The sequence below is a fragment of the Mytilus galloprovincialis genome, chromosome 8 (genome assembly GCF_965363235.1).
Source record: "Mytilus galloprovincialis chromosome 8, xbMytGall1.hap1.1, whole genome shotgun sequence".
Classification (NCBI taxonomy): Eukaryota; Metazoa; Mollusca; class Bivalvia; order Mytilida; family Mytilidae; genus Mytilus; species Mytilus galloprovincialis.
The window spans coordinates 95,185,600-95,195,861 of NC_134845.1; the positions used below are offsets into that span (position 1 = coordinate 95,185,600).

At 32.5% G+C, this 10,262-nt stretch overlaps 2 long non-coding RNA genes across 2 annotated transcripts; one reads left to right on the forward strand and one right to left on the reverse strand.

Moving 5' to 3' along the window:
• On the reverse strand, positions 1-7,113 carry LOC143042877 (uncharacterized). The gene is made up of 5 exons (XR_012968154.1): positions 6,845-7,113; positions 4,498-4,632; positions 2,473-2,599; positions 1,366-1,450; positions 1-138 (listed from the first exon to the last, which is right to left on the reverse strand). It is a non-coding gene; the product is annotated as an uncharacterized LOC143042877 (long non-coding RNA).
• Positions 7,114-7,197: 84 nt separating this feature from the next.
• On the forward strand, positions 7,198-9,979 carry LOC143042878 (uncharacterized). The gene is made up of 3 exons (XR_012968155.1): positions 7,198-7,317; positions 7,964-8,088; positions 9,550-9,979. It is a non-coding gene; the product is annotated as an uncharacterized LOC143042878 (long non-coding RNA).
• Positions 9,980-10,262: the final 283 nt, after the last annotated feature.

Below are 10,262 nucleotides of genomic sequence, written 5' to 3' on the forward strand. Positions count from 1 at the left end.
TTTCCAACTTGAAATTCAATTATATTCATATTTAAGAATATTTTAAACAGTTCACATTTGATAAGTTACTGAAATAGTAACAAATAATATTTGAATGTTCTATCTTCTAAATGCTCCACTCTTTGATTTCTTCTTCATCTGAAAGGATAAAAAAAGAATTCTATTTATTGTTATTAGTATTATCTTATATTAGCATACATAATGAAAGCTTTATTTTACTTCTAATATGAAATATGAAATATAAAATGTAAAACAACAATGTGAGGGCTGTTCCAAAAATAAATGTAGATAAGGGGGAGGAAGGCACTTTTTATTTGACCCCACCATGCATACATTTTAATTTGGATATTTCATTTAAATATTCAAGCAGTGTTCTTAAATAACCACCACCCATCAAATTTTAATAAAAGTTCCTGGAAAAAGCCCATTAAAATTCTCAATTGAACCAGCTTTCGATAACTGCAAGTACTCTCAGATCTTTACTTACTGTCTTTTTGTTGTTGGATGTACAATTACAAATCCATGTCCACTTGTGCTTTTGTTATATATGTAATTCTATTTGTATCCATCTAATATTCTGTATGTATGTGCCTGTCCCAAGTAAGGAGCCTGTAGTTCAGTGATTGCTGTTTGTTGCTGCGTTACATAATTTTTTTATTTTTTTTATTGTTTTGTACATTAATAAGGCTGTCAGTTTTCTCAATTGAATTCTTTAAAGTTTGTGATTTATCATGTTCATACATGTAGCTGACTGTGGTATGGGCTTTGCTCATTCTTGAAGGCTATACAGTGACCTATAGGTCATATTTTCTGTTTCATTTGGTCTCTTGTGGAGAGTTGTTTTATCAGCTAATGCTCAGGATAAAATTTGAATATCACAACCAAGGCCATGTGTAAATTTCCAAGAAATCTATGACTTCCATGAATTATTTCTTAAATAAAAAAATGTTAACGACATACTGAACTATATATATAACCAACTATACATTATGGATTTTTTTCATTGTTATGGATGTACAGTAGCCCATAATTGCTTACATCCACTTTATTTGAACTTTGGTGGATAGTTGTCTCATTGGCAATAATACCTTATCTTTTCATTTCAATCATTTCTATTATAGCCTGTTTAATTCAACTTATCAGAATCTAAATAAGTGCATTTTGTATTATATTTTCAAAAGTGTACACAAAAACGTTGTGGTTGGTTTAAAATATTCTAAAACAATAGAAATTCAAACAATGACATAACATTATTTTCATTTTGGTGTACAAACAATAAGATTACCCATAATCCTTTAGATTCTGAAATGATTTCTTATTTCTTCTTTAAAATGTACAATATACACATAAGATATAATTACTTACAAGTGCAGCTATCAACAAAAAAGCTTCCTTTTATAGTCTGACTTGAATAGTGAAGGTGTTGCCTAGCATCTGTTTTACTATGAAGCTGTAAATTAAAAAAAAAATAACATCAGATTGTCAATATGTGCTTTAGAACAGGATTGAAACAGAGCAAACAGGAGAAAAAAGGCAAACATTCATCTGGAAATCTTAACTATTTTTTATAAATCTCAAAGCTTTGAGCCTTTCATTTAAAACTTTGTCAATGAATGAATAAATGGTTCATAAAATGAAATAAGGTCAAGAAAATGATTATATTATACAGTTTTTAAGATCAAAATGAAATTCTAGATATTCCTCAAGGTTCTGAGCATCAGTTTCAGATTGCTGTTAACTTTTTATGTCAATTTAGCATTTAAGCTATTGTTGCTGTCAACATTGTAAAATCCACAATTACTGGACAGTCATAACTTTAGATTTCAATTTTGAATGAGACAATTTATGAATTACTGAAACTCTAAATATTCAATCATCTTTGACGAGATTTCGTGTATGCAAGTTAATAAATAACCTGCAGTATGAAGGATATAATCATTATTTGGTTATGGGTTGTAACAACATTATTGAACAATGAAATAAAAATGTATACACTTGTTTGTTCTCTCCTAGCAGAAAGATAAAGTAAATTATGCTGTATGGTCTTTGTTCATTGTTGAAGGCCGTACAGTGACCTATAGGACAAAGGTGTTAATAACTGAGTCATTTGGTCTTTTGTGGAGAGTTAACTCAATGGCAATCATACCACACCTTTTCTTTTTTTTATATAGAATATACATAGATAAAATAGTTGCATTCTTTTCTTTTTCTTATATCTAATTATTAACAGATTATATACAACATGTTCTAAACTTCAATGGTGCTTTATCAAACAAATTTTGACTTTTAACATTACTTTACCAGAAACCCCCCCCCCCCCCTTCCCCCCCAAATTTAAAAAAAAAAAAAATGTAAGGAGATGGAAAGTAAGACAGAAAAAAGAATTTTATCCTATTGTGACCTAAACATCAAAAAAATTATATTATAGTATACTTGAATAGGAAATGTTTTCTTGTTTTACTATAAAATTACCTTCAGGTTAACTTGATTACAATCAAAATTCTTCATATTTCTGTAGTGTGATTCTGAAGCACTGCTAGAGTATCATGTCTTCTATTCATCTTACACATATATTTGCCTCAAATTCAGATTTTATTTTCTGGAAAAAAATAAATATATTCAAATACTTGTTAATTAACATGAAATTTAATACACATATTACATGTAGTATGCCTCCTTCCACTGACTGAAAAAAAAATGTCACATACTCATCTTTAGTAATGTTGATATTATGAATATTTTATATCATTAAAGATTGGCATCATTGCACAGGGATTTTATGCTGAGAGACTTAAATATTTTTTTGTCTGTATGTATAAACATTTCTTTTTTCTTCTCTCTTTATTTTACTATTCCTTTTGTTGTGTGGTATTAAATTAAGAGACTTAATTGACTAGGATTGTCAGTTTTCCTTATAAAGGTCTTGTTTTCTCCACTAATAAAAACAGGATGCCACAAAATAGCACCATGGTGTTTAAAGTGGCACTCAATACCTCAATTACTTTTTAGTATGAGGAAATAAAGACATCAATGAATCAATAAATGTGACGGTGTCCATTTTTTTTAGCATAATCAGTATTTTTTTTTGTGTATAATGATTCTAAATATGCAGGCTTATTGTACAGTGTGTTAATAAAAAAGTAAACAGCTGCAATAGGAGTGCACGATTGCAAGCCCTCCAAATTCATATTAATTAGGGCCCCGCCGACTAAGGCGGGTCGCCCTATAGTGATCAGTCTGTCCGTCCGTCCGTCCGTCTGTCCGTCCGTCCGTCTGTCCGTCCGTCCGTCCGTCCGTCCGTCCGTAACACTTTAACTTTGTGTCCGCTCTATATCTTAAAAACCGTTATGATTTCAAAGTTTATACTTGACATCCATTTAAACCAACACCAGAGGGTGTGTCATGATGTATGTAAAACTTCCTAGGTCAAAGGTCAAGGTCAAAAACTTTGGTTTCAGTTGTCAACCCTGTGTCCTGTGGTGAAGATCGTGTCCGCTCTATATCTTGAGAACCGTTATGATTTCAAAGTTTAAACTTGACATCCATTTTAACCAACACCAGAGGGTGTGTTATGATGTATGTAAAACTTCCTAGGTCAAAGGTCAAGGTCAAAAACTTTAATTTCAGTTGACAACCCTGTGTCCTGTGGTGAAGATCGTGTCCGCTCTATATCTTGAGAACCGTTATGATTTCAAAGTTTATACTTGACATGTATATGAACCAACACCAGAGGGTGTGTCATAATTTATGAACGACTGCCTAGGGCAAAGTTCAAGGTCAAAAACTTTGGTTTCAGTTGACAACCCCATGTCCTATGGTAAAGATTGTGTCCGCTCTATATCTTGAGAACCGTTATCATTTCAAAGTTTATACTTGACATGTATATAAACCAACACCAAAGGGTGTGTCATGATTTATGTGCAACTTCCTAGGTCAAAGGTCAAGGTCAAAAACTTTGGTTTCAGTTGACAACCCCATGTCCTATGGTAAAGATCGTGTCCGCTCTATATCTTGAGAACCGTTATCATTTCAAAGTTTATACTTGACATGTTTATAAACCAACACCAAAGGGTGTGTCATAATTTATTTACAACTTCCTAGGTCAAAGGTCAAGGTCAAAAACTTTGATTTCAGTTGACAAACCCATGTCCTATGGTAAAGATACAATTTTTTAATGCACATTATTCACAGCGGGGCCCACAGAGATGGCTCCCATCTCAATGATATCTAGTTTTGTTTAAAGTTTAGAATGAAATATTGTAGAAGGCAGTACATTTTTGTAGAACATTTGATTTATCATGTTTATAAATTTTTGTATGCATTACATGACATCCTTCAGTTGACAAGTAGCAAATAGTTAATGCTAGCATTTTGTTGCAAAGTTACTTAAATATCATATGTAGCATTTGCTGCAAGCCAAAAGGAATGTGTTTTTTTTTTTAGAGCATACTATTTTGTTAAATACATAACATTTAATAAAATGGAATAAGTGCATACATATCTGTTGGAACTTTGTTGAATTGTCCTTCTAACACTGACCCAGACTTCTCCCTCTGTCATTTTCTTTTTCATGTCAGGAATTTACAAACAGATTCTCCATAATCAAGACTTCATTCAAGACCTGCTTAATAACTGTTATATAGAAAAAATAAATGCATAAATATTCAGCATTTCATTTACAGTAACATATACAGTTACTGTCATAGTCTGATAAAACTTTAAAGGAAAATTAGGCCACACTTAAAAATATTTTGGTTTGCCCAAACTCTACCCAAAGGTTGAGACAGTGGGTAGGTAGGTAGGCATTTTCTTTTTTTTTTTTTCAGAAAAAGAAATTGAAGTATCAGATGTTTATTAGTCTTCATGCCTATTTGATTAAAAAAAAACTTCTTCAAATCAGGACAATAAAAGAATTTGAGTAGGCAGCTTTTTTCTGGGTAGGTAGCGTTTGGGCAAACAAACCTATTATTTATTATGGCCTTACAGTGACTACCATAGGCATATTATGATAACTATAGCCATGTTGCAATTTGGGCATAACATAATTTGATTTCAACCAAAATTGTATGATAAATAGTGGGACAGTGAAAGTTAATTGCCTGATAACTCAAGTGTCATTCTGTGAACAATCTTGACATGTATCATCATAATCATGTATATTAAATTGTTAAAGGAAAGGAGTTAAATGTTCAGTATGAGACAAGCATGGCAAGTGAAGTTTATATACCACTTCAGATAGATCAGTGTTATACATGTATATCTTAACCTGCAGCTGAATATAAAAAAGGCCTCCTGTATTTGAGTTTTTGCCAGATATTCAGATTCCTCTGGCTCTATTCATGATATTCCAAAATAAAAAAAATCCTCATAACCTAGCTCTACTTTTCTTTTCATAATCAATGATAATACCACAGTCCACTGGACGTTAATCAACCAACAATCAATCAATCTTTTCATAATTTTTTATTTTAAATGGATATATAAATATAAACTAATCTACCAATGTACATGTATCTATAAATACTAACTTTAGCACTAGCGGATCTAGACATTTCCATAAGTGGGGGCCCACTGACTGGCTAAGAGGGGACCCGCTCCAGTCACGCTTCAGTGATTCCCTATATACGCAACCACATTTTTGGCCCCCACCTCAATCCGCCTCTGTTTAGTTTTCTTTTAAACTTTTGAATTACATGTATATTTTATTTGGGAAAAGGGGGATCCAGGATTTTTAAAAGGGGGCATCAAGATATTTTTTTACAGAGATTATAAAAAGTTGTAGTGTCTTTGGTAATTTTCTTTCAAAAGAAAGCCGAAGTCTGTGTTTTTTTATCAACTAATTTGCTCTCCTTTGGCACTCCACTTTTTTTACATTCACACTAGTCCAAATAATAATGACGTCTTGCAAGGCGATTTTAGTTTTTTTCTGGGACAATATAATACATCGTAAATATAATATTCGGCAAAATTGTAGACCGACTTCAACATATTCAATTAAATGCACACAACACAACACCATGATGATAATAAAAAATAAAAATCAGGGCGAACATACCCGGGGCGAACAGGTATCAGGGCGAACGGTCTCAAGGCGAAATGGAACTAGGACGAACAGTAACTAGGGCGAACCGAAATCAGGGCGGATGGCCCTGGATTCGCTAGACCCCAACGTACCCACCGCAAGAATTAACTATACTACTGTAGTACTATTGTCAACATGCCTAAATGGGTTGTGAGATAAAATATGATATCTGTTATATCTTATTGACTTCCAAAGTATCTGCATGGCTTTAGTTTATGACAAGCAAGGACAAATCAGTTTAGCTACATGTACCTTGTAATATTTCTTACAGGTGTGGAGAGTAAACCCCATATTGACAGAAACAAGAGCGTGTGCCGTGGTACAGGCACTTATTCTGTCAATGTGGGGTTTACTATCCACACCTGTACGAAGCGATTTTTCGTAAGGGGGTGGATAGTAAACCCCACATTGACAAAAACAAGTGCCTGTGTATTTTTGTGATCATTATCATTATTGGTCTTCATGATACTCATAAAAATCATACCGCCCAGACACGTATAAATCTTGTTGTGACAGTAAAATTTTAATGAAAAAGGACACACAACTCACATACCAAATATAGGTATATCATGTATATCAAATGATTTAACTGTTTAAATTTAAGAAATTTAAAATTTTGGTGTTATGACATTGACAGGTTTTTCAAATTTTCGGGCTGTCAAGTTTTTCATGAAGACCGCCTTTGTTCTGGGATTGGTATACTATAATTTACTACTGTACACATGCCTTTAGACTGTTAGAACGTGTTTGTGAATTATATACCTGATTTATATATCTCCAAGAGCTGTATTACTCTCCGTTTCCAGTACTGTGGTGTCAATATTCATGTCGTCTGGCATAGGACGCTCGTTTCCGTGAACCGTACGGGATAATGATCTGAGATACGAAGCACATCAATTCTCATTTAAACTGCATTTATCGATTGCATTTCATATTCAAACCTTCAAAATATTGATAAAATTTAAAATCTAAATCTTTCTATGCTACCAGATTGAAAACAAAACAATGGTAATAATGATTCCTCTTCTGGGCTACACACCGATTCCGAAATTTATCAAGGTGCGCGGTATTTCCCGCGGTTATTTTTAGCAAGCAATCTCCTTGTCCATGCGCCGATGCGGTACCCGTTTCTTTACAACTGACAGTCTGTGTACTGATAACGCAACTTTAGCAGTAAAAAAACTTCTCTGGTCTACTTTACTGCGTACATGTGACTTTAAGAATTTGCAGTGCAGGTAAGTTCAACGAAATTACCGTTTTTTATCTGATTTTTTTTACCCTAACTGGCCTAACATTGCCTAAGTTTAAGAAATAGCACCTCACTTAACACAAACTCGATAAGACACAAGTCAAGCAGATTTACGAACTATTTTCCATACTCAGTGGTGGATCCATAAATTTTGATAAAAAAGCGGGGGGGGGGGGGGGTGGGTGCATATATTGCATGATTGCCTAAGGTTATAAGGCAAATTTTAACTATATAAATGGTAGTATGGCCGTTACGTCTTGCATCGATATAATTTGGGTAGGTAAGTGCCAAGGCAAGTGGTAAACAATTAGTTGTCTTCTTCTTCTATATGTATTTTCTTCCAATTATGGAACTCCTCCTCAACGGATATTTGTCTTCATATTCTATTTAAAATTAAATGCATGTGGAGTTGAAAGAAATAGAATTTATTTTATCAGCTTTGAACAGCCATCTTTTATTTCATGTTTAGCCTAAACATTAATGACATTAATTACTACAAACTTTTAAGCTACATGTGAAAAACTATTTGAAGTTATTTTTTTATTGTGTATTAAATATTATTAACCAAACAATATTACCATTATGAAAATTAGATATTTTCCATCAATTGAATAATTTGAATTATGTTTTAGGGATACAACAAGTCTGCAAGTCCCTAGATATAAATGAACAGAGAAAATTATTGAGGAGATCATTGGGGAAAAAGCTTAACAAAGGAAATGTACTTTTCTATAAGGAGGAGAAGTGAAAGAAGCAGGTATTATATACTTGATTATCTTGGCTGTAACAATCAAACCATTGAGATAAATGTCTATATTTCAATCAATCAGCACGTAAACAAACAACAAAATCAGTAGAGGCATCTGTTAGTTAATACAAAGACATCAATATAAGTGTCAATACAAATGTCAAAACAAATGTCAAAAAAAGAGGATGTGGTATGATTACCAATGAGACAACTCTACTCAAGAGACCAAAGGATACAGGCATTAATAACTAATAAATAAATTTGGTGTATTTACTGTTTTCTGATTGGTTAAAATTATTAGTTTTATTTTCAATGTTGTCAATTTTGATGGCGACACGCCCACTCTGACGTTGTGTATTCATACGCCAACATGTGTGTACGTTGTTATTGTTAATATAAACAATATAAAAAGTTCTTTAAGCCTTATTTTTGATATAAATTTATTTATAATGAATGGCAATAATTTATTTTGATTTTATTGAACCATAAAACTAATTTTTGACTCTTCACATTTTACATAATCCGCTTCGGTTAGAGATAGAAATAAAGGCTATATACATTTGTATATTAACTTGTCCATGCAACCTCATTATGTACATAAGGAGATCCAAGAGTACTAGTATGATTGTTTTTGTCCCATCATCCATCCCAAAATTTTCTTCAGTGTTACTGATAACTTTGTATCAGGCAGGCTTGTCATTTAATGTATATACATTGCACATTCTAATGCAACAACGTTTGTAACGTTCATTTTGATTGGATAACGTCGCTTATTTACATGGCATCAATTGACAATTGATGCTATGGGACGTATGCGCAAGCGCAGACGGCAAATGACAGATTTTAAATTCATGTTTTAACGTCGTTTCTGTCAGTTTCATTAGAATGGAGATAACAATATTGTATTTTAAGCTCTGACGGCATCAATTGGGGATTTGATGGTCGCAAATACCCGTTTACTGTCTTTGCTAACGCGTCCCCAGTAAACTTAATTTGCGACCATCAAATCCCCAATTGATGCCGTCGGAGCTTACAGTACAATACAGTTATCTCCTAATTATATATTTATTTTATATAAAAGTCTACCGGTATGCCGTTTTTAATTTTTTGGGGTATGGTAAATATCTTGCATTCATTGAACCTCCAAAAATTATTTTTTCCATCCTCATTTGCTTTTCATTACTTTTATTTTCGAATCCCTTAAATAAAGTTTTTATTCTTATATTATTCATGATATATTTATAAAACCTTGATTTTTTTTGCAACCATATTATGGTATGGCATCATCGTCATAAGACTTTTTGTTTCCAGGCAATAACTTTTGTAACTAAATGAATCTTTATGAAATTGTACCATAGGTTCCATACCCAAAGGAGGTTGGGTAGGGGTTATGGCTAAAAAAGTTTATACACAAGGGGCCAAAAACAATACTTCTTTTCTTGACCAATATAACTTTTCTTATGTTTGTAGGGAAAATTGGCGAAGTGTAACATCTATTAGGAATAAAAAGAGGAAATAATTGTCTGAAGCAGTAAATTATTATGACTGTGAAAAGAAGATATCAGAATATGAAATGAGTTTATTTCTGTCAAAAAGACTTGCTACAGAATGTTCCTCTTGTAATTTTATTGAAGACCAGACCATTGTCAACTTTAAGTAAAGGAAGATAATAAAACATTGAAGAGGAAATGAAGGAAAAGACTTAATCATCAAAGAGCATAACAAAGCATAATTCAGAATAACTCTTGTGAAGGAATAATATTGTACAGTAAACAACATACAATAACGAACAATTTCATTTTTTGCAATTGCTGAATTTTTATGCTGTACTTTCAAAACTATGGTTACAGTACAGTAGTCTGTTTTCTATTAAATATTAATAAAACTTCAGAATTTTAAACTTTTGCTTTAATTCAGTGCAACGCTAGTGATAATAACTGTACATTTAAGTCTTGTTTGAACTGAAAGTTAAATATAAGGTACATGTACATGTATATTACTATTTTTCTTGTGACAGTAATTTGAAGGTAAAATTTATATGATTGATGATGCACATGCATTACCTTATATATTCACTTGATACATGAACATCAAACATGGCCAATGAAAAAACAACTTGCACTTAGGGACGACATCAAAAGATCGATGTAGGATAAAAAACTTAAATCAAATAGTTTGGGGGG